General features: G+C 39.9%; 1 protein-coding gene across 9 annotated transcripts in view; it reads left to right on the top strand.

Annotated features, from left to right (window-relative positions):
- Nucleotides 1–23,669, top strand: part of NFIB (nuclear factor I B) — a 238,606-nt gene that overhangs the window by 112,644 nt on the left and 102,293 nt on the right. The window lies entirely within an intron of this gene.

Below are 23,669 nucleotides of genomic sequence, written 5' to 3'. Positions count from 1 at the left end.
AGACATACACGTCTTTCTTGGAGAGAAAGAGAGAGAGAGAGATTTCCGGGGAGTAGTGGACAGGAGGAGAGAGTATTATACCCTTAAAGAAACATTAGACTTTATTATGATGGAGATTTAAAACAATTAGCTAAAAGTTATTGGTGTGGCTGTGCTGTGTGTGGACACATAATTAAAGACGGAAGGCCTGGGCGTTTGGTGAATAAGCACCGTGAGTCTAACGAGTGCCCTCAGGCTGCGTCTGGGCCTGGGAATTCGTCTTCCGCCTCCGAGTTGTCTCTGGGCAGAGGCAACGTTGGACCCGCCGCAGCCTAGAATGACGGAGCAGTGGTCACTGCCAGCGAAGATTACAGGCTGGCAGGCCAGGCCTGCCGTGTCCCTCAGCCTGAGCTTCAACTCGTGCAACACCCGACAAGGGAAGACAGTCCAGTGACCTCATTATGTGACACCTGGCAGCTGTGACTGCAGCATCTTGGTTGGGACAAGTGTAACAGAGGGAAGAAAGGGACAGAGACAGTAAACATTATGTGAGATTTAGGTGTACTTCTGGAGCATTTCACCTGTGCTTTTCAAGGGTTTCCTGTCCCTCCGACGGCAAAGAGCAGCATCTGTGGTGCAGGGGACGCACCCGCTTTGCTCAGTCCTGCTGGCTCAGTTGCCAGGATTAGCTAGCTAGGTTTGGGGTTGTGGGGATTTGCCATAGGAGGGTATAAAAGGTTTTATAAATATATATTGCCTGTACTGATGTAAGAGAAGTATGGATTCTTAAAGAGAAGGAAGAAAATAGTTATTTTTCTTTCCATTTTGCATACACATTCGCTTTGATAAAGACTCTGAAGTCTATGTCAAAATCATGCCATAAATGGGAACATGTTGGCTTTGCTCATGCTTTTTCGCAGTACATTTCCGTACGGTCGGGGTCTTTTAACTTCTCCTACAAAATTAAACGAGTTTCTTTCATTAGCAGAAAGCATCGTGGGCATAGGCATAATTGAAATGTTGAGGTGAGTGGAATTCCATAAAAGAGCCCTTGTCTTCACTTGCTAACTTGTAGTGTTATAATCTTGCTTTGTAGTGAGCTTTTCAAACAGTTTGTTTTTTTTTTTCTCTTTTGAGCGGTGGTGCCAGCTCGTATTATGTGGGAGACACGCTCCCCGGCTCCGTGGGAGCCGCCCCGCCCGGCCGGCCTGCCCCTGCCCCTGCCCCTGCCCGGGCCGCCCGGCGACATTTCAGGGCCTTGGCAGCCATTTTAGGTCCTGCCCGCGCGGGAGCTGCCGGCTGCCAGGAGCTGCCGCCGCGGCTGCCAAGACGCTCTTGGCAGTGCAGATAAACTTTGTAGAGATACACAGTCCAGAAATATCTTATAATTACAAAGCACAGGGGGCAGAATGTTTTTACAATACAGCTGTGCTAATGTAAACATTTAATTTGGCAGCCTTCTCCACCCACTTTTCAATTAACCGGGTTTGTGCAGATACTTTAGGTCTGTAATAAACTTTATTGCTACTTCTCTTGGAGTACAGTTTATGAAACACAGATTTGAGGAGCTCTCTTTTTTTTTGGGGGGGGGGTTTCCATCCATTTAGGAAAGCACATGGTGAATGAGGCATTTCCCTGAAGGGGAAGTGCAGTGCTCTGTCTCAGAAAGTGCCCGGGGCCAGGCCTGGAGGCCGAGGCTGCTTTGGGGGCAGCGAGGGGCCTGGGAGGGGTATTTACAGGCAAAGGTGAGGTCCCTCAGGTGTAGCTACGGAGACACTGGTGTTGGTGATCATTAAAAGACAAACGTCCCCTGCAGTGCATGAGACTGTTTCCAGAGATCAATTCCCATTAATAGTTCTTCCAGTTATGCTTATAATAATTGGGTGATCACCGTGATAATTATTCTTATAAAGTGAAAGAAATAATTTTCTATCTAAAGTAGCATTCAGCTGTTCAGCTCACAAAGCTAGTCAATATATCCTTTTCAACTAACCTGGAAAATGGGAGAGGTCATAGAGTTTTAAAGCTAAATTGGGTTTTAACTGGCGTTGTGAAAAGGAATCTTTTTGTGTATGTGTGATGAATGTGACATCACATTTTATGATATTTCTTTACATATATTTATGTACACATTTCTCAGATAAATTAGAGAAAACAGTGTAAGTGCCATACACGTATACTGTTAGTTTTAAAGACAGATTTTCAACTCATATTTTCCTATGTTTTTTATTGAGAATCTTTGCCTTGGTGATGGTTTTAAAAATTAGCCTTTTCCCCTCTTGATGATGAATTGTTATATAATAGAAAACCAGCCTTCAGCTGTTTTCCCTGCTTTGGTCAGGCTTCCTGGCTGTTCGGTCTGTGGGGACTGAGCATGAAGTGATTTTCAGCACCGAGCTGTAGGAGATGGGGCAGGTCCCAGAGCTGGGCAGTGGGCCTCTTTCAGCCTGAGAGATGGTAGAGGTCAGAGAATTTTAAAGCTCAGAGAATTTAAAAGCTGTGGCCTCGTTCATGCATAGTTTTGTTATTAATGGTGCAGCAGCTATTTTTGCCACCTTTGCCTTTGTTGTGGCTTTTATTCTCTCAGGTGTTTTACTCATTAAAAACAAAAATCAAACAGAAGAAATTAATTGTACTCTTAAATCGCCATGTGTGTGACACGTCAGTCTTATTCTAAAATGTAATAATTGTGGATACTGCTTACTTATACATTCTAAACAGACCCCATTTTACTTGTTATCAAGCAACTAAAAGTTGGAGCAGTGCAGATTAAACTGTGAGCCAGGTGGAGGGGGAACAAACCGTGTTTTTCCCCCACTGTTAAAGAACGGGTTCCAGGGGTGATATGCGGCACCGTGTAGGTGCTCAGTCCTGTGTTTGTGTGTTTGTTTGTCTTTTAAATAAATGCATGGATAATCTAGTTAGTACAATCAGCATCAGAATATTGTTTCTTAATGAACTGTATACACTCATAGTTCATTATGAATCACTGTTTTAGATTGTTTTGTTTTTCTTTGGGGAATTAATGTTCTTTTTTTGTTTCTTCATGGATAATACGTACAAGATGACATCCTTTCTAGAGCTTAAATGCATTCCCCAAATTATTCAGGATCAAATGCAATATAAGGAGGTCAGAGTCTTATGGAGGGAAGCACCATATAAGCAACCAACTATAAGGTAATGTTAAGGTCCCATATGGGGGGTGTGAACAAGGTGTTATGGTCTGAGGGATGCCTCCTTAGGTAGGAGAAAGGAAGGTTAAGAGAAGACGGACAAAGATCAAGGGCTTTGAAAGATGAATCAGGAGTTTGTGCAGCATTGAAAGAAGTGATGCTCCAGGAATGGAAAGTGATGCTCCGGCAAAGGCATAGAGACCTGCTATTGCACAACATATTCTAGGAATTTCAAGAAGTGGGCTAGAGTTTAGTCGGAGGTGCATAGAATAAGGAGGAAAAAACTATGGTTTTTCCAATGGCTCTAGTAAGATTTGAGGCTAACTGGGGCCAGATGATGAAGTGTCCTGAATACTGTGCTAAGGAGATTTTAGATTGCTCTGAGCAATAGGGGGCCATCACAGTGTTCTCAGGAGTAGAGGGATATGTTTTCTGGTGAGACTGCAGAGGATGGAGTATGGCTTCCTTCTGAAGAATGATCCCTTGTGAAGAATGAGGAGGCTGAGGCTCTTGTCAAATGAGACATGCAGGGTCGAAAGAGATTTAGCAGCAGTTCAAATGGAGATGAGGGAATGGACAAGAAAGGTAGCATCTAAGCCAAGAACTGAATATGAGGCTTTAAGGAGATGGTGTTGCCAGATGCTTGCGTTTTCTTCATGGGAAACTAGGTGGATGTGGGTACCAGTAACTGAGGGGTGGGTGGAGCGTGTGTGTAGCAGGGGAAGTAGTGTACTAGCAAGTCAGAGTGTACAGGGGCAATGCACTAGCAACATCACAGGGATTCTGCAGTTAAGATGAGAGGTCAGAGCTAGAAATAGGTTTGGAATCTTCTCCAAGTGTGTTATATGTGAACACATGGAGCTGGGTGAGTCGCACAGGGGGACTTGGAGCAGGAATGAGGGTCACTCGGGTAGGTTGTCTCAGGAATCAGCAACATGTAGGAGTGATAGATGAGAAGGAGGCAGACAGACATTGGGAAGCAACCCCAGAAGAGGAGGCCCAGAACCAGGGAGGATATGTGTCCCAAAGGAAAAGGTAGTTTTTTAAAGTTAGGGGTTCTTAGTGTCAAAAGTCAATTAAGTGGAGTCCGAGAAGGTCAAGGCAAGTTGTAGCTCATTAAATAGTAAGCTTGGAGTTGGGACACGCTCAACTGATTGACTCTGAGAGCTGACGTTGGTCATGAGGATTATTATTTACTCATTTTAAATCGTGATCAGAGAGTGAGTTTTGCATTTTGCTCCCCAGTATAAGTTCACAGAAACAGATTCAATCATACAGGGATCCTGGGCTGCTTAAAGGATGAATATTCTGTGGACTTTAAGAAGCAGAAACAATGGGTTATGTTTATTAGTGCTTTCTCCTAATTCTGAGGAGGAAATTTGCATTTTTTCCCCTCCGTCTAATGTCACCACCGGCTACTGTATTTAAAGAAGCAGGAACCACTTTGACATTTTAGCATGAGTTTTAGAGAAGGCATGAACAGTTTCACAGAAAATAAAGGGAAATGTGCCCAACCACTGAGCGCACCCCTTTAATTGCTCTTACCAAGCCTTCAACCAGTCCCCAGGGGAAAAATTATGCTCCTGCCCAGTCCCTGGATTCACTGTTAGCAGCAGCAGTGAGGAGCAATTTATTTGCACAGTCTTCCCTGTTCCCCTCCTTTCTTTGTGATCGTAAAAGACTGTTTAGCAGTAAAAGACTGATTTTGTGAAAGTTGTGATTTTGTGTTAGTTCATACAAATTGTATTAGAAACTATGATTGCACCAGCTAACATGCAGGTAAAAACCAATAGCTACCTGCAAACTGGGTGTAGTTGCCATCTCCTGGGGTAGCTTAAAGGGTTTGGCTAATTTTTAAAAATGCTTGGAACCTTCAGCTGAACCGAAGTTCATACTCAGTGTGCAATGTTGACCTCAGAGTTTCCTCGGAAGGGAAATAAATGAGGAAGTGGAACATTTGTTAGTCCCAGTCAAAAGCACCAACATATATGGCCCCTTACGAAAGCAAAGTGACACCGGTGAACCTTTGTTCCACCTTACCAGTCCTCTCCATCCTAAGGTGCCGCTTCTCCACGCCCTCAGGGAAGCACAGACAGGAGCAAGTTTAGTTTCCGAAAGTAAAGTTGGATTCTGCTTAAGTAGATTAGGGTCTGGCACACCGTTTAACTTTATCAGGCATTTAAAGCAGAGGATGTTACACTTCAGCCGGCTGCGACTTGCCAGTGAGCTGGGCTTTCCCCACTGTTTCTGGTTTGGCAGGGATGAGGTGGTTTACCCTGCCGCACTACCGCCTGCCAAGGACACATGGCCAGCTCCCGGCTTCCTGTCTTCCTCTTTGTGTCCTGGCCTTGCCTTCCAGGGAGCTGCCAAGACACTATTGCCAAAAACCTTCCTTTGGAAAGGTCAAGCAACCTCAAGTCACCTGTGCCAATATTTGTGTTTTCTTTTTAATCCTCCTGTGTTCGACTTGGAGAAGAGTGCACAATGGAACATGTGAAAAGTGGAGCCTGGGGTCACTTTGGATCACTTGGATAAAGCAGCAGAACCCAGAGAATCCCTCGGCCAGTCGGGGGATGATGATTCCAGTAGAATTCTATTTCAAGCGCTGTGAAGTGTGATAGAGTTCAGAATGGTTCAGTGTGGATTTGGATTTAGTTTGCTTTTTAGGATTCACTGTGCACATGTGATTGTTGGCTGAAGCTGAATCCTGGTGCGTGGCAGGGACAGTGAGAAACGCGGACTGGCCTTGGCTTAAAGGCGGCATTGGGTTTGTTAGTTTGCTTTTAGGACTGTGTAGTCGCACGCTACTTTTTGCTTTCCAGTTCTGTGTCTGTGAACAAGCATCCTTGTATCAGTCTGAGAACGCTTCAGGAGAGAGGCACCTGGAGCGCCTATTCCGAGTGCCACTTTCTCGCCCCAAACACTGCTGTACGAATCTTAGGAATCTTAGCCACATGTGTGAGGTCAAGAAATCTGAATTTTTAACCGGAATCTAGAATGATTCTGAGCTCACTACAGTTAGTGGACTGAATGTGTCACCGATTGCAAAGTCTCCATAAGGCGAGTAGCATTTATTGTCATCATACTGCAAATTGTTGCATGTCTCCTTCAAAGATTTTTTGGACACCTAGAGTTTAATGTATATCTTTAGATTGTATGTAAACCCAAAATAATAACAACGCACACTTTGCAAAAGATCAACATTTAAAAAGAACTAATACTATGTGAAACTTTATCCAAATAATTGTCTCTGATTTGAACCCCCAATTTTAAGATTTTTACGAGAAGCTTCTTTCTGTGACACGTGGGGCAGCACAGGGTGTTTACTCAGCAGCAGGACACGGCTCCCGCCCCGGAGCCCGGAGCCCACCCTGTGAACGGTGCTGCTTGGAGTGTGCAGGGTGGCTGAGCCCAGTGGTGTTGCTCATAAACAGAAGGTTCAGTGTCTCTGACATTTTGTAATGCAAAGCAATTTTCTCCTTTACCTTGAAAAATTCCATTTGAGGAATGTGGAATACTTTTTTTAAGTCCTCACCTGAGAATGTGTTTATTGATTTTAGAGAGAGAGAGGAAGGGAGAGAGAGAGAGAGAGAGTGATATTGAGATCGGTTGCCTCCTGTATGCATTCTGATCAGGGACTGATCTGTAACCTAGGTATGTGCCCGGACTGGGAATCGAACCCACAGACTTGTGGTATTTGGGATGACACTTCAACCAACTGAGCCCCCCAGTCAGGGCAATACGGAGCTCTTAAAGTGCCTGAGAGTGAACCCCCTACTAATTGTCCTGACTGCTGACATGTACTAGAGGGGACATAGTATGTTCTGCCTACAGACTCAAGGAAAGGTCTACATAACTGATAATTCCCTTTACCTTTTTATGCAGAATTGTCCACAACATTTCCTTCCTCAACTCAGTTTTATTTTTCCCTGTGCCTTTTACACCTTGTGATATGCCATCTTTGTTGGTAAGGATGGCACAGCCTTGAGCTTTTTTTTGTCATTGTTTCATAGCATTCCTAGAGTTTGGCCCAGGTTACCTTTGTAATTTTGCCGTTTTCCCCCTAAAGCCTCAGCCTCAGGGACACCTCTGTCTTTTTGACACGAGTAACAAACACTATACTAATTTGGAACACATGTTCTGTCAAAGTTTACCTATAGCCTTGGGTTCCAAATTTGCAACTTCAGCATCTTCCATTGAAAAGAAACAGCATATTTTTTCCCCTTAAACTACCCCTTTGCCTCCCCTTGAACCATAGTCTTTTATAACAGTAATAAGGAAATGTGGTTATGGGTATAATTGCCATGAGGCAATTGTACCCTAGAGGACTGGCAGAATTTTGTTTTCTGTATCTGAGGGCTGGGCTCCATCACTAAGCTCCATTTGCAAATAACTCAATTAGAATAATAACAACAATGTCTTTATTTTTATGGCAACTTTCCCTATAGAGATCAAAGTGTGCGAGAGACATCCTATCAGATTCATTGTTTTAATACCCCCGAGGACTGGGATAAAAAAAGTTTTATTACAGCTTGTTTGAGATAGGCGACTGAGTGAGAGGGAGGTTAAGTGACATCCCAGAGGTCACAAAGAAAGTCAGTAGGGGAACTGCAAAAAAAGAAATCAAGGTTTCCTGTTACTCTCTGCAAGTTATCAAGCTACATTCTTTCCTGGCCATTGTAAAGGGTGAGACTAAAGTACAAACTCTGTTAGGGATGCAAAATAGTGTAGGTGAAACTATTTAGAAAATTGTAGAAATACTGTTACTATCTTGATCACAGTACAATGGGAAGGTAAGAAAGAGACTGTCAGCACCTAGTTGTTCCAACATGTACGACACAGATTTCACCGATTATTGATTGATCGGACTCAGACTTATCAGTCATCTTGATTATTAATGAAAGACTAATGAAAAAATCCTTTATAATTCTGAGTGAAATAATACATTTAAGCATCTTATAGCTCTTGACAATTCTTCAACTTCAAAAATTCCATGAGATTGACGACAAACTTTGGACAAATTAAGATACCAAAGATCAAAGTTTCTCTGGTTATATAAACAGCTTAAGAAAAACTTATTCAAATAATCGGATTTTTAAAAAGGTATTTACTTAGAGCCTCTATAATTCTGAGGGTGAGTATGATAAATTTAGCCCTTATTTTTTTTTGTTAGTGAGGGCAGGAGAATACGGAGTAGAGTTGTTACTAACTTTCCAGCCCATTTCAAGGAACCTTGGAGGACATGTTCTCTGGGGAGGAGACATCATTACCTTGATGTTAACTTAATTACTATTGTTTGCTTTGTGGTAAAAGGTGGCATATCTTGGTGTGGGCTATGGGCTACCCAGACCCATTCCCTCCCTTGAACAGGAAGGAATCTGCTTCCACAAACCAGCTGAAAAATCAGAAATGCCCCAAATTTTGTCAGACTTTGCCTTCTAATGGGAAAGATGAGAAGTTAGGTAAAACTATAAATACATGCATGGGGTTTAAAAGCTCTTTCTTTGATTTCCAAAGTTCTAGAGCGAGTTTGTATTTCTTCCCTTTAACCCAAGTAAATGAGGCTTTCTTCCATTTATCATAGATAGATCCTTCCTGTCAGTCTCCAGGGAAGAGTAATGGCCTTGAGACTTTCTCCTAATCGCTGCACCTCTTGTTGTGTCTTAAGGCTTAATGAACGTTAAGCTGAGAATGAATCCAGGTAAACAGGCGAACAGAAAATAAAGTAAAATAATAGAGAAAGAAAGCGTCCGTCTTTGAGGAGCACTCTCAGCGGGCGAATGCGGTGAGGAGATGAGCGCTGTTCTCTCCCAGTCGATTGGATTAAGTCAGCTGATTTATTTCAGTTTTGGCAGTTGCTGGATGATATGCACAGAGAATGTCCAGTTATTGTTTTATTGTTGTTAGTTTATTTTTTGAAAAGCAAGTTTAAAAACTATGAAGCACCCCCTCCTCTTTCTTTCACATGCCCGCCCTGGATTCCTGGGCTCTTTTTCCTCCTTTTGTGTTGTCTTTTGTGTTTTGGTTTTCATGGTGTGACATGCACATCCAGAGAACTACAAAAGGTGCCTGCTCAGTGAAAAGAAAGCCGAGCAATGCTGTCACTTTAAAAAGGCACAGGTCACGTTGAATGGGAGCCTAATGTGAGCAGGAAGCTTTGGCTTCGGATCCAGATCGGGAAAACCTAGCAGCTGGGTCCAGAGCTCTGACTTCCTTGCAATTACTGATATTGCTAATGGGTGAATAAACCTAAATACATGAGGACACAGCAGCATAATACAAGTCTTCTCATTTATAGTTCAAAATGACAAGTGTCGTTTTCTTTGAAGTAGTTGTTTTTATTCCATTTCTGAAACAGAAGGGAGAGGGGCTGTGTGCCTCTCAGGCAGGGGACAGCTTTGCAGGGTGTTGTTGAACAGCGTCACATCCAACCCTGCGACCTTGTTAGCTGGTTCCAGTTCTGCTTACTCAGTGGTACCAGACACCCACTCCCTCTTCCTGGAGTCGAATGGTCTTCGGAAGGAATTTAATGGTTTCCGTTTCATTCTTGGGCAGAGAGACACCACAATCAGCACTCTGTAGTATCTGCATTGGCACTTCGCGCCAACACGCCAAGACTTAAGCTTTCCCTCCAGATCAGGCACAGTAGTCTGTGCAGGAACCGAGGGGAAGGCACACCGAGATTTGGCCTTTCTGTGCGAGCGGCAGAAGGGAACGAGAGCAGTGGGGTTGAGTATGATAGCCCACCCTCAGTATTGAAAAGTCACTTGTTCAAAAGCTATTTTAATGTTATTTTGTTCCACTATATTTGCTGTGACTTTTGCGAGTGGATGGATATTTAGTGTTTATTGACTTCCAACAAAAACTGCAAACACATTGTTTGAAGGTGGAGATTAGTTTTTCTTTGCTCAGTGAGCCCATTTGTAGGAGGCTATCTCTTTAAACCTATTTCTGGGCCACCTATCTGTCATAATTATCTGTCATAATTCCAGGTACCTGCTTAGTATATAAACAGTTCAATTTCATTTGTCTTATATTGGCTCTGAGTTCCGTATGCCTACGTGATGGTTCTTACAGTGAAAGTTTAATATGTGTGCAGTGAAAAAGCTGGTTAAAACTTAGACTCACTTTCTGGCGTTAGGCTTCCTGCCTTTTGCCCGTATTACTACACAGTCTCAGGGACTATTTCTGTTTTGTGTTCTCCGCATCATTTCTATGGTCTTTAATGTCTGTGCACTACATGTACATACTGTCACAGTATGAAGTCCGCGTCAGTTTATTTATCACACTGTAATCTTCTCACTGGAGTTAAAAGGGGGGGGTGGGAAAATGCAAAAAGTGAAAATGGTTGCGAGATAACTTCATGATCATTTCATGTCTATATAGACTTTAACCCATTTTTTCAATAAAGACTTACTGAATTAAATTTACAGATTTTGCCATAAGTGATATAGATTGACTCAAATAGATTTGAGGTTCAACTTAAAAAAAATTTAGTAAACAATGGTTTTCAGTTGATACAGTCTCACAAACTAGGACCATACTGTGTTAAAAAGATGAAAATAAAACTCCGGAGGTGGGAGAACAGGAAATGGCTGAGGGGAAGCGCAGGGCCGAGGCGCTGCAGTGCGGTGCTGGCAGCCCAGGGCCCCACCAGGCGCCTGCGTCGTCCTGTCCAGGTTTCATCAGGAGAAGTGAGCAACGTGTGAGTTGATCTGTGTATTTTCCATGATGTCACTTCCCCCTGGTGGGGCTGTTATCTGGCGCACTGTAAAACATCGAGTATATCTGCACTGTTTACGTTGGTGATTGTAAAGTTTTGGTGTTGTGGGTTTATATACGCCCCTGTACATACAAACGTAAATATAGTTCCTACTGGTGGAGTGCTCTAATGAAGCATCATAGGTTATGCAGCTGTGAAAGATGAACATACTTTTGTCTATTTACAGTTTACGACTTTTCCTATGTGAAAATGCTGACTGTCAAATGGGGCCTGATGAACTATTTCCTAGAGTAAACAGTAATGTTGAAATTCTCTTTTCAAGTATGTATTGCTATTATGTTGCTGCTGTGTATTGGTTATACATTTAAGACAACCTTTTGATTATCTCCGCAGGATACTGTTAGCTATTCAGGCAGCCTACAAGCAACTCAAAGTTGTTTGTGCCATGAAATATAAATAGATTTATAGTATTCTATAAATATCATCAGGCTCATAATTGATCTGGTCAAAGAGCATATAGCCCTGTTTGTGGGAAAATCACATACACAGAAAGAAATCCTGATGTACCTTGTTAAAATTTGGAGAGAAAGACTAACTATGAGATAGTGAAAAGAAGAAATAGTAAACTTGGCTGGCTGGGTGGGACTATAAGAAGATCTCCGGGAAGAGGTGTATTTACAGCATGGCACTGAAAATCTAATTAATTAATCTTCTAAAAATCTTCATTGTTTTTATGTGTCACTATTGTGTATTACAAAGGACTTTGAAATGTAGTATTTCATATTTAGTATTGAGTTAGGGCAGTGCTTTTTCACTATTACCTTTTTAAATGAAAATCCTAACAAATAGTTTGAATTTATTAATATTCTCATGCTGTTAACTCTACTACCTGACATTTATTTTAGAGTGATGAATATGTCAAACTTCAAAAAGCAGCCCTGACTAGTGTGGCTCAGTTGGTTGAGCATCGTCCCACAAAGCAAAAGGTCACTGGTTCAATTCCCACTTAAGTCTCATGCCTGGGTTGTAGGGCAAATAGGAGAGGCAACTGATTGATGTTTCTATCTCATATTGATATTTCTCTTCCTCTCTCCCTCCTTTCCTTCCCCTCTCTCTAAACATAACATCTTTTTAAAAAGCATGCACACATATATCTCTCTGGGTCCGAAAAAATAGAGCTCTTAATCAGAGTCCAATAGAGAGAAATTCACAGGGGGAAATCAGTTTACATCGATGTTAGAACATGGGTAGTAAGGCAACTCCAACATTTTCATCAGTAGGAACCCACAACCACAACTAGGGCTGGAGCAATAAAGGGAGAAAGTGGTGTTACCAGACCAGTTGCTCAGGAGCTGCCTGAGGGGAGTGTGGACCTCGAGAGAGGGGCCCATCCACTGGAAGGTAGAAGCACAAAGGAGACCTAGCCATAGCTTGGAGACCCTGTCCAAGTTGAGAGAAGGGAAGTAAAACCTCCCCTTGTATTTTATTCCTGCCCTCCAAATTCCCAGACTCCCTCCAGTGCCTCTCACTGGTGGGACCTAGCTTGAAGCCAGTCAGTGACAGTACTGGGAAATGCAGTTTGCAGAAAGAGAGAAAGGGATGGCTCTAAGGACAAATTAACACAATATTGGCAACTCTGATTCCAGGGGAGGGGTTGGGGCATCGAATGGAGGTAAACTTCAAAGCATTAATTTTGCGGGAGGGATTAAGTTTGCATGATATTATCCAAAGTCTTATCATACCAGTTTTTCTTACTAGCTTCAAGGGACTCACTATTTTAAAAAATTCTACCATAAAATTTAGTTGTTTTTTTTTATCATAGCATTATTGTTAGATGTTTTTGAAACTTCTCTGTGAATGATCTTGGTGGCTAATTTTCAAATTTTAACATACTTTACATGTCAGGAATGGTTTGGTCTTCTTTAATTAGAAGCAATCTTCTAAACCAGAAACAACAGGTGGCAGGGTCACTTGTTCCGACAGCATCAGCCTGACCAAGCATCGTAGACGACCTCTCTTCCTCTGTTCCATCTCTCAGACATACTAGGAACGGGCAAAAAAAAACAATCCAACTGTCCTTGTGATCAAGCACTGTCTACAAATTAGAAATAATGATGTGGTTTCTGGTGCTTTTGTGAGTTTTTGGATGTTAGGTATGCAGCATACTTTGTTTTTTGATTGGAAGGCAATGTTGATTTTGAAACAGCAGTATAATAATCAATTTGGAAAATTGAACATTAGCCATGTGTAATGTTATGCGCAGTGAAAACAATCTTTATGAGAATGGGAGATGAGTCTTCTTTAAAAAAACTTGAAGTTGGTCTGTGTTAAAATTTTGTCCCATCTGGAAGGCATTTGATGTATAAAATTACATAGGTTCGATGCCATTGAGGGTTAAGACATATGGATGGGACATTATGCAGAAACTTTTTTCTTTTTTATACTCTTTAGATTTAGCTTAGAGATTTTTGAATCATAAGGAGTCTATTTAAATCTCTATTAAAGATAAACAGAGTAAGAGCCATGGCCAGGAAGCTCAGTTCATTGAGCACCATCCTGATGTCCCCAGGTTGTGGGTTAGATGCAGTAGAAGAATCAACCAGTGAATATGTAAATAAGCGGAACAGCACATCAGTATTTCTCTCTCTCATTTCTTCCTTTCTTTAAAATCAGTACGTTCACAAAAAAGACAAACTGAGCAATATGACAGAATAGAAGGAATTCTGAGTACATGGTACAGAGCTCTGTGCCCTTATGCTTCTGATTCCCTTTAAAATGGATATAGCAAGTGGATATGCCTCTCATTTTTTTCTCATTTCTCAAATAACCAGAGCAATGAACAGTGGATTCCATGGTAGACTTTTATAATAGGTTTTTTTTTATTATATTTGATTAAAATTACCTATATTCTTAATGTTCCTTTTAAAATGACCATTTGAAAGAGTAATGCCCCTAAAATTATGAGAAATATTCATATTTCTATGGAGTTATAAACTTTTCAGAGTTCTTTCAAACGTATTATTTCTCATATTAGAATAATCTTGACTTTCTCTTTAAAAAAGAACAAAAAAAATTTAAAAAAATTAAAAAATAAAAAAGAACAAAAAGGCCCTGGCCGGGCCGCTCAGTTGGTTGGAGTGCTGTCCCCACACATCAAGGTTGCAGGTTTGATCACCTGTCAGCCACATACATACAAGAAGCAGCCAAGGAACGTGTGAATAAGTGGATCAGCAAATAGATGTTTCTCCCCTGTGTCTCCTTCCTCCGTCCCGCCCTCCCTCCCTCCCACCACCCTTCCCCTCTCTCTCTAAAATTGATAAATAAAAAATTGAAAGAAAATAAACAAATAGACACCATGGGAGAGTCAATCCTGTAGTATCTACTTTGCTTAGATTAAAAAAAAAAAAAGAACCAAACAAGGTTAGTTAGCCATTTATTTTAATCAGTAAAATTGAGTGACTTTCCTTTCATGCATAGTTTTAATTTGTAGAAGGAAGTTGCTATCTCCTCATTTGCTTCCTCATTTTATCCTTCTTCAAAATTGTTAGCTCACATGATGCATTATTCAGGTAGTTGTATTCCTGGTAAATTAGCTTTTGCCTTGAAAACATGGGAACAGAAGTTCTTTGAAGCACTTATCAAGGAACTGTTGGGACATCTGATGCCATATCTGGCACATCAGCCAGCTTCCTGCTTCATCAGGTGACTTCTCTGACTTTTTCCCTCCAATGTTATGATGAAACAAAAGCAGTGACGAGTGTCTGGTATACAGATCGACTTTACTTTGGTAGAAAGTGTATTGTCTTTTTCTTACTCTGTTACTCTGCTCATTATTTTGTACTTTTGATTAAATATATGCATGTATTTTTGAACCATGATTTAATAATAAAGCAAGGTCCAGTTATTAATTATATATGTATAACTAATGGGATATGTAAAAAACCCATCCAGTTCTTGTCTCTCAACTCATAATGATTTTAACAGAAATGTCTTAATAATTTGGCAGAATAACTTTTACCTCATATAATGGAGAAATCTATTCCAGCAAAAATTTCTTTTTAGGCACACATGCCTATGATAAAGTGAGCCCTGAAAAAATACGAATATGACTTTTTGGTCATTGACTGAATCAGTTACTAAATTTGTATTTGTAGAGAGGTTGCAGACACTTGAAAAATAGAATATGTGTACATAGTAATATGGTTGGCATCATTGAGCATGTATTTATAATTTGAGGAAGATGAAAAGTGTTTTAAGTGATATCAGCCATCAAAGTCTTACTCACTGTTAAATAGTACTCACTTATGTAACAAGTGCTGATTGAGCATATGTGCCAGGAATTATGCTAGACAAAGACTAAGACTAACATGTATCTTAACCCCATGAATTTTACAATTCAGCGGGAGAGCTGGATGCCAATCCAGTCCTTTAATTACCAGTGTTATTAGTATTTTCAAGGGGATGTATAGAGTGAAAACAGAGGGACTCACTAGGTGGGTTTTTCAGTGGGGTGGGGGGAGTTAAACCTTAAAGAATATTAAAAGAAAATTTTAGCCTTTCCCCACTAATACTTGAGCATATTTTTACTGATGCATGAGGTTATTTTTTTTCCTCTTAATCCTGTTGGAAATGACTAAGGCTTAAAAACTCTTACCTTTTTCTTGTTCAGAACCACTGATTCAGGCATGAAGTGGTTTCCTAAGGGCCAGAGTCTAAGTGGTTGGCAGTTGCTTAATGGAACCCAGGAGACCTGACTGTTTGGACAGTTTTGAGAAAACATGTCCTGTTCCCTGAGAAGAAGGATGGCCAATGAAATATTAGAAAGTCTTGTGTCTGGTTTTAATCTAGATAGCTAACATTATATCAAGTTTTAGAGAGATGCAAGAAATGACACAGCACAAAAGGGCCATATGTACCCAGGGATGTGTTATGTGTAGGATTTAGAATCCCCAGGACAAAATAAGGCAGATAAGTAAGTGACTGTGCCAGACAGTGTAACAAGTACCGTTCAGGACTTCAGACGTAAAAGGGTATTTAGTGTTTCATGCTTTTCCTTTTAAGAGAAAGACCCACAGTATCATAAACATTGCATTTGGTTTAGGTTGAAATTTTGCATTGATTTTTCAATTTGCCTCCAAAATTATGTTCTTGAGTCTGATGACATTCTGGTTTTCATTTCCAGATTCATATTTCACCAACATTCTCTTTGCACTACATACCTTGCTATAAAATGCAGGTTTCTTGGTTTCCAAGAAAAAAATTATATTACATAGTATAGCTGCAATCCACAATGTCTCCCAGATGGGAAAGACAGAACATTCATCTCATCTTTTCCTACTGGATCTGGCTGGGTTTTGGAAAAGATTTTCATTGTTTTCATGTGGCAGGGTGCATTGGCAAATTGTTCCTTAAAGTACGCAGTGGCGTGTTCATTTAATATTGTGAGATATGGGCAGTATTTATGAAAGATTATAAATCTTACAACTCTCTTCAGAAACTTAAAATACAGCTGGAAATGTTTTGCTTCCAACAAACATGCAATCTTCATAAAATTGGAAAAGAAATGTTTTGAATAAATAATGTTTTGGTTTATTTCTCTCTAGTGCGAGAGCTGTTTTTTTAGTCAAAAATCATACCATAAAACTCCTCCTTCCTCTACACTAACACACTTGCCTCTGTATTTATATTTTGCTGGTGCATTAAAAGAAAAAATTTTTTTAAGTATGCCAGATTGCTTCGCCTTGTTTTTAAAGATAGAAAACTGGATTTGCTCCCAGGAACTCTTTCCTAACTAGGCCAGTTTAAAAACTAAACAAGTATTGAGTCAGTTAATTAATTTAAATGAGATTACAAATCAAAAACATATTACGCAATCTTGATTTAATTACTACATTTTATTTACTTAATTGAAAACACACTGTAGAAAGTTAGCAATCTGGGCAGTGACCAGTATGGTGTCCTTGCATTCTATAGGCTAAAGACTGAGAAAGCAAGAAGTGTAGGTGATCCTGGACATGACCTTTAGTTCACTCAATCCCTGCATCAGTCGAGTCAGGGAATTTAATCGTAGGCCAGAAAGGTCAGATATGATTATCCCTGCTTTCACTTGTGGGTGGTTTCACTTGTGGGCTAGTTGAGGAAGTGGGGCAAACCTATGGTCAGGGACCGTGGGAGGGTTAACATTTTTTATTCGGGGTATTTTTATCTGCACTGGGCAGTAGTCCCCAGCATGGATGGGTATGATATTTCTCTTGTGCAGGTATGTGATTCATTTTTTTCTTAAATTTTAGTGGCCTGTGTTTTTCAGCTAATTCCTTGCGGACAAACTGTGGTCTTGATCCCAAAGAAATTCTTATTTTAATACTTGAGATATGATGTGTTGCACCCACTCTCTCTGTTGAGCAAAAAAAAAATAAGTGGTTCTTTAAAATAAAGTTTAGTAATAGATCTAGATGGAATGTATAAGGATAAGAAATAGAAAATATATTACATATCTGCTCTTTAGTTCTGTGTTTTTCTTTGGTTAATTAAGTTACTTTATCTGTGAGGAGACTGAAATAGCAATATTTTTTTAAATTATGAATTTAGCCATATCAAATGTGTGTTTAAAAAATCAATGTTAACCAATAGAAAGGGAGATCTAAAAGTCTGTGCCTTCTGATGGGAAATAATATATATAAAAAAGCATGCTGTAGGAAGTCACGTCTCCACAATATTATTTTGGTCCTGCAAAAGTATTCAGAAAGGTTTGATTTCTCTTCCTGCTCAGAACTGCATTTGGGGAAAGGAGTACAGATTCAGCAAAAATATGCAAAGGACTCTATTAAGAAAGTGACAAAGTCAGTGCTTCCCATGGGTAGCTGGCTAACCAAGTTTTGCAGCGAAGTGGATGCTATGTCATGTAATGTCCCTTTGAGAAGAAACAGACAGACAGGAATAGAAGCAGAGAGAAGAGACAGGGAGATAAAAGAGAGAGAGAGGGCCACGCATTTTCCTACGCATTTATATGCTAATCTGAGACAAGGAAAGTACTCAGTCTTCCCATGTTCTTTCTTCGTGTTATGCTAATAAATATTTAATAGAGGAAAAAGAAAATATTGTAAAACTATAGGTTTGTGTTACTCCAGTGGAAGAAGCAGTCCTCCATTAAAAGTGAGCCGTAGAGTGTTTTAACTGTGCTTGAGAAAAATATGGTAAATTATGTAATCGGAATTGTGATTACATAAAGCTAACTCACAATAAATCCACATCAGTCATTGTAGAAAGTAAACTGCCAAGAGGGAGGCAGACAGGGAACTGGAAGAAGAGCATGAGCTTTGCCCACGGAGAATAGTTTTCTCCCCCCTTCCTATAAAAAGGTGGATGTTTTCGCCTTCCTTTTTTTCTGTCTCTGTTATGAAGTGCATGCGTTTGTGTCCCTTCCCTCAAGTTTTTGTCTCTTACATCTTGACTTTTCTGTTTTCTGAGTGATTCTTTCTGGCATGCTATATTTTTATTTAATTTGTGAAAATATACTATTTTGGTACGTTGATGATTAAAAATGTTTTGGAGAGAAAGAAGGGGACTAATGTAAGCCTTTTAAAAATCCCGTATTTTTTAGTTGACAATGGGCTGTTTCTTTACCTGCTTAAAGCAAAGGAATATGACAAAGGAGCCTTTTATCACATGATGACTAATTTTAGTTCTAGCAAGAGGCTATCTGTAGGTTAACAGGTTACAGTGTGGGTTTCATTTACTCTTTGATATCCCTGGATATAAAAGCTATATTGTTAAAGAATCATAGAATTTTAGAGCTAGAAGGGAACTGACAAGTGAGTTTATTCAGTTCTTTCTTTGCACCAAAATGACTATAAATTAAAATCATGCTTCTTAATTTTAGTTTTCCTGTTGATACTCAAGTCATGGTGTCAGAGAATAAAATGAATTCTTGGAATAAGTAGAAAGGCTGCTTATATATAAAGTTCATTAAAAGCTTCTTATCCTCTGGCTTGCACACTAGGGCCCTGCTTTCTAGATCCCCACCAAACACCTCTCCCCTTTGCAGAGGACAAAAAAATTAATCTGACTCATAAAAGTTCCTCCTATCTACTCCTGCCCATTTCCAAATACCCCTTCAGCAAGTAAGAGAGAAGAACTGAGCCTTATGTTAGGTTATGAGACCCAGCTTTGGGATTGTTCACCTCTCGTCTTTGTCATCAGCGTTTGTCTATTTGACTTCCGATGTGTGTGTCTGCTCAGAGGGGGCATGCCTAGTCTTTCTTCTTTGTGCACTTCTGTGATTTACAGGCCAGTTGTTTTCTACTTATTTGACTTCCTCTACTGAATGTGCCGGGCACTATACCAAGGATTAGGACCATGGGACTAACTAAGGCAGCAACTCTCCGTGTAGTTCTGAATCTAAAAGTGAGGACTTCAAGGAAGAAAAAAGGGACACCGTGTGCAAAGACTTGGGAGACAGTGGGGAACTGCAAGGCACAGGTATGATCCAGGTGTCAGTAAGGGCCAGGACATGGTGCCTTGAATGGCATACTAACAATTTTGAATTTTTTTTCTGTTGGTATTTGGAATATACATGTGAGTTTTAGCAGGGAAGTAGCTCAATTAGTTTTGGGTTTTAAAATGATCACCCTGTTAGCAGAGTGGCATATGTACTAGAAACATATGAGATCTGCCCATTTTTTAAGACCCCGTTCCTAAGGTCACCTCCCTCTCATATCCTTTAGTGCCTGCTCTGGCCTACCGATCCTGGGAAGAACCAGTTGTTCCCTCTTGATATATACTCATTTATAGTACCTATCACAGTGTATTTTTTATTTGTACATTCTGTCTCTCTGAGGAGCCTCTGAGCTTCTAGAAGGCATAGGCTTCTAGAATTTATATTATTCTTTTTTTTAAACAAAGTTTTAAAGGTCATTTTTGTAAATTAAGTGGAAATTTAATACACATTTATGGAGAACCTATTACGTTCCAAACATCAGCAACTGGAATGTAGAAGGTACTCCATAAATCTTACTGATTTTCATTTAATTGTGCTTACATTAATGACCTTCAAAAAATCTTTCACAGTTTTGATGATCCACCCATGTCAGATAATTGAGTTCACCCCCCCTAGAAAGTTAATACTCAGTAATAAACATTTAACAAGTCATTATTTATTATCTTATATATTTAACAAACATTTTATTGGACTTCCACCAAAGTATAAATAAAACATTAGAATGTCCTTTGTTTAGTGGAGAGAATCCAAACTAAATTTGATTTTCACTTGGCCTCTCTTAAAAGCATCAATTGATGTATATACCTCCATGATAATAATTATTGTTTCCAATGTAGGTGGAAAGAATAGCTAAAGTTCTTTTTTTCTGACTTGTGAAAAATATTTTGAATGTATTGGCAAATAGTGGGAAGTTAGGGGAAGGTCAAATTCCCAGAAACATTTAATCTGCTAAAAGATCATTTGGATTTGCATGATTTTAAGATTGTGTCATAACCACTTAAAAGGTCATGTGACTAAATGGGTGGCCCATGTAGAGAACATACATGTTAATAGTTGCCATTTAACTTTGGACAAGCCATTTAGATCGTGGAAGTATCCCAGGATCTTCTATAAAATTGTCCCACTAGGGAAATCTGGTTGCTTCTTAGGTGAAGTTTAGATATTAGAAACACCATAAAGAATTGGCTGCTTTTTAATAAGGAGTGGACAAAAGGATTGAAGAAAAGGTTGTATGGGTCATTTGACATTGTGGACCTTTTCTAGTAAGTCTCTGGAGAATCTATAACCTAAAGGAGGAGGAATTGATTAAGTAGTAATTTAGTAATTAAGAAATTTACAAATAGCTTCATTAACTATTTTTTTTCTAGAAGAAGAAATATAATATGCCTGGTTTACATTTAAAAATAAAGACTGAAGAATATGAGATTTTCATAAGTATGGAGTACAGAATGTACATATTTCAGTTCTACATTATGTTCAGGAAACCAGAAAGGGATAAACAGGGACATGAAAAAAAATAGAAATTGAAGTCAAGGAAGACAAAGTGAAATGTGGAGCAGATGATGGAAGAATGGTTTAGGTCTACTGCCTTGCAGTCCTTTCTTATTTTTGTACTGCGCCGAAGTCTTCTTTCTAGGCTGAAGACCCAGTATGCTGGTTGACTCATAACCCCGCTCTTACCCGTCTTGTTCCTCAAAGATTTCACTCTTATGGAAGGTAATTGCATCTGATGGCTGGTATCCACTGCTTTTTGAGCATGATAGCTTCTAAGATCTTCCCAACAGCAATAAGATTTCTCTGTTATGTGGGGAAGGGGACTACGGCATTGACACTGAGTTCTCAGGAGGGCACACACTCAGCCTCTGTTCAGTTGATTCACCACAGTCAATTTTTTAGATGCTTGTCATGGGATGAACAGAATTTAGTCACATCCCCTTTCTCGCTTTCTTTCTGAAAGTCCATTCAAGGTATTAATCATTTTTTAAATGTGGCCTCCATGTTTAATATTATCTTTCATTTACTGATTATGCAGAATGTGTCTAACCAGCACTTGATGCTTTCTATAATAAAACCTTTGCAATAATTCTATGACATAGATAGTATTACATTTTAAAGTTCAAGACCCCAAAGCTCTAAGAATTAAGTAATGTTGTACAAGATCACACTACAAGTGAGGGACAGAGGTAGGACTCACTAAAACATACCAAGCACACATGCACAGGACTTGAGCCCATGATGAAAGTGGTTAAATAAAACCTTTGGGTAGAGAGTAATTTGACCTGGGTGGTGAATAAGGAGGGATTTAGATGTGAATAATTCCTTCTCTGAGGATAACCTCAATAGTAGTTCATTTTTGGTGTCTCTGCCAACTGTGACTTCTTGGTTACTTATTTCTAGCATTTGGAATTAAGTGACCGATGTAAGGTGACATAAGGGTTAAGAGTAGATGATAATGTTAGAATTTACAGCCTGAAAAGTGTTTTCTAGCTCTCTCCCTGAGAGGGCTCTCCTCTGTGTTTGGGGGAGCCAGTACATGCCCTTCTACCTCAAGAGAAGGCGCAGACTTTGGAGGGGGAGGCGAAATCTGCCATTGCGTGCTAGTAAATGCCCGGTTATTTTTGTAAGCGGGATTCTCATTTAAAAGCTAGTATGCAACTCAGATTTAGGATATACTTCAGATCACATTCAAATGCCTGTGGTGTTTTTAGTAATTACATTTTTGCAGTGGAAGAGGTTGGTCTGCAATTGTCGGAAATTGGGGAAGAAGGATAACTTATGGTAGAAGAAAATAGGGTTTCCCAAGTGGGATGTTGTGTCCCATTAGGTGCCATTGTTCCAGGGGAATACTTAGGAATGAAAGAGACCTTCATCCTTTACTCTAGTGAACTGAATTTTAGCAACCAGTTGTTGGGGAAAAGCTTTGTGATGCTATTTTGAAGTTGACTTTAAGTAAACATGCCAAGGCTTATGTAGAGTCTATAACTCCTATCCTCAGATGATAACCTTAACCTTAACCTGCCTCATGATGTGTCATTGTGGGGGTGGCATTAGCTGCCTTGACGGATGCATTAGATTTCCATAAATGTGAAGCAGCTTTAGAGGGAAAAAGAAGACATGGTCAGTGAGTTTGCTAATACGCATAAATAGGAGCTCCTCAAGATGTTAGACTCACTTGAGAAATTTAACTCCAATGTAGTATTGATACCAAGGGTCATTTGTCAGAGGAACTCAAGGCAGAAATAGCTGAGATTGTAGCAAAATATGATTTATCATTTTTCTGTGAGTACCATGCTCCATGCCTGGAAAGTGGTCAATATTGTACCATCTTTTACAGGAATGTAGAAAAAGATTGATCTCTCAAGTTGTAAATCACAAAATTGTGCCTCAATTTCAGAAGAAGTAATAGAATAATTGGGAGATGAGAGAGAAGCTTTTTAGGAGAGTACCCAAATCTCTGAACTATTTGCAGGTGACCCTAGCCAGAATTCAACTTGCAGGACTAGTCTATACCAGTTTTCTTTTACTTCCATGTTGGGAAATCAAAATAATTGGTGGATAATACAGGAATCACTAAATATACTTGCTAAGACTACATGAAAACTATTTTAGAGCAAAATGAAAATGACAATTAAGGAAATGTAATAAAGGGGTAAAAATGTGATCTCAGCATTAAATCTAGTTAGCAGGCAGGAGGCAAAGGGCAGAGATAAAGGTTACCAAGTTTCCTACAGAAAGAAACTCCCAGGATGCCCTTGCACTGAATAGTAGAAGCAGCAGTTGCAGTATGTTAATCTCTTAGATGGAAGAGCAGAATCACTCTGCTGAAAAAACCAGCATAAGACTTTTTTGCTTAAATAATACTGGATGCCTGTTTTGGCTCAGGTACAGTGGCAAGGTTTTAGGGAGGAGACAGGCATGTCCTTGCCCACCTATCAAATTTTGTTGACATTTACTAGCAAGTTCAAAATTGCCTTTCCTAGGCAAGGAAAGGAGGCTGCTGAATCAGAGCCGTCCATTTCTGTGGCATTCACTGAAAGCCTTGTGCATCACAGCCAATGAATTGCACACTGAGGAAGACACGAAGGGAGTAGACAGAATCTCGACCTCTGCTTAAGAGCATGTCATTTAGTTGGGGAGACAAAACTTAAATACTAGAACCAGAGAAAATTACAAAGAGACGTGCAAGTAAGAGTATAATAATATGGGGCAAATGACACAGATAAATGACACAGATAAACACAAAAACAAGGTGGGATTAGTTAGGGAAGACATGTTGCCTAACAGCAGTGTAGCCTCT

Source organism: Artibeus jamaicensis, unplaced genomic scaffold, assembly GCF_021234435.1.
Source record: "Artibeus jamaicensis isolate MK-2021 breed Jamaican fruit bat unplaced genomic scaffold, CSHL_Jam_final scaffold_1964, whole genome shotgun sequence".
Lineage (NCBI taxonomy): Eukaryota > Metazoa > Chordata > Mammalia > Chiroptera > Phyllostomidae > Artibeus > Artibeus jamaicensis.
This window is presented reverse-complemented; position numbering and strand designations above follow the sequence as displayed.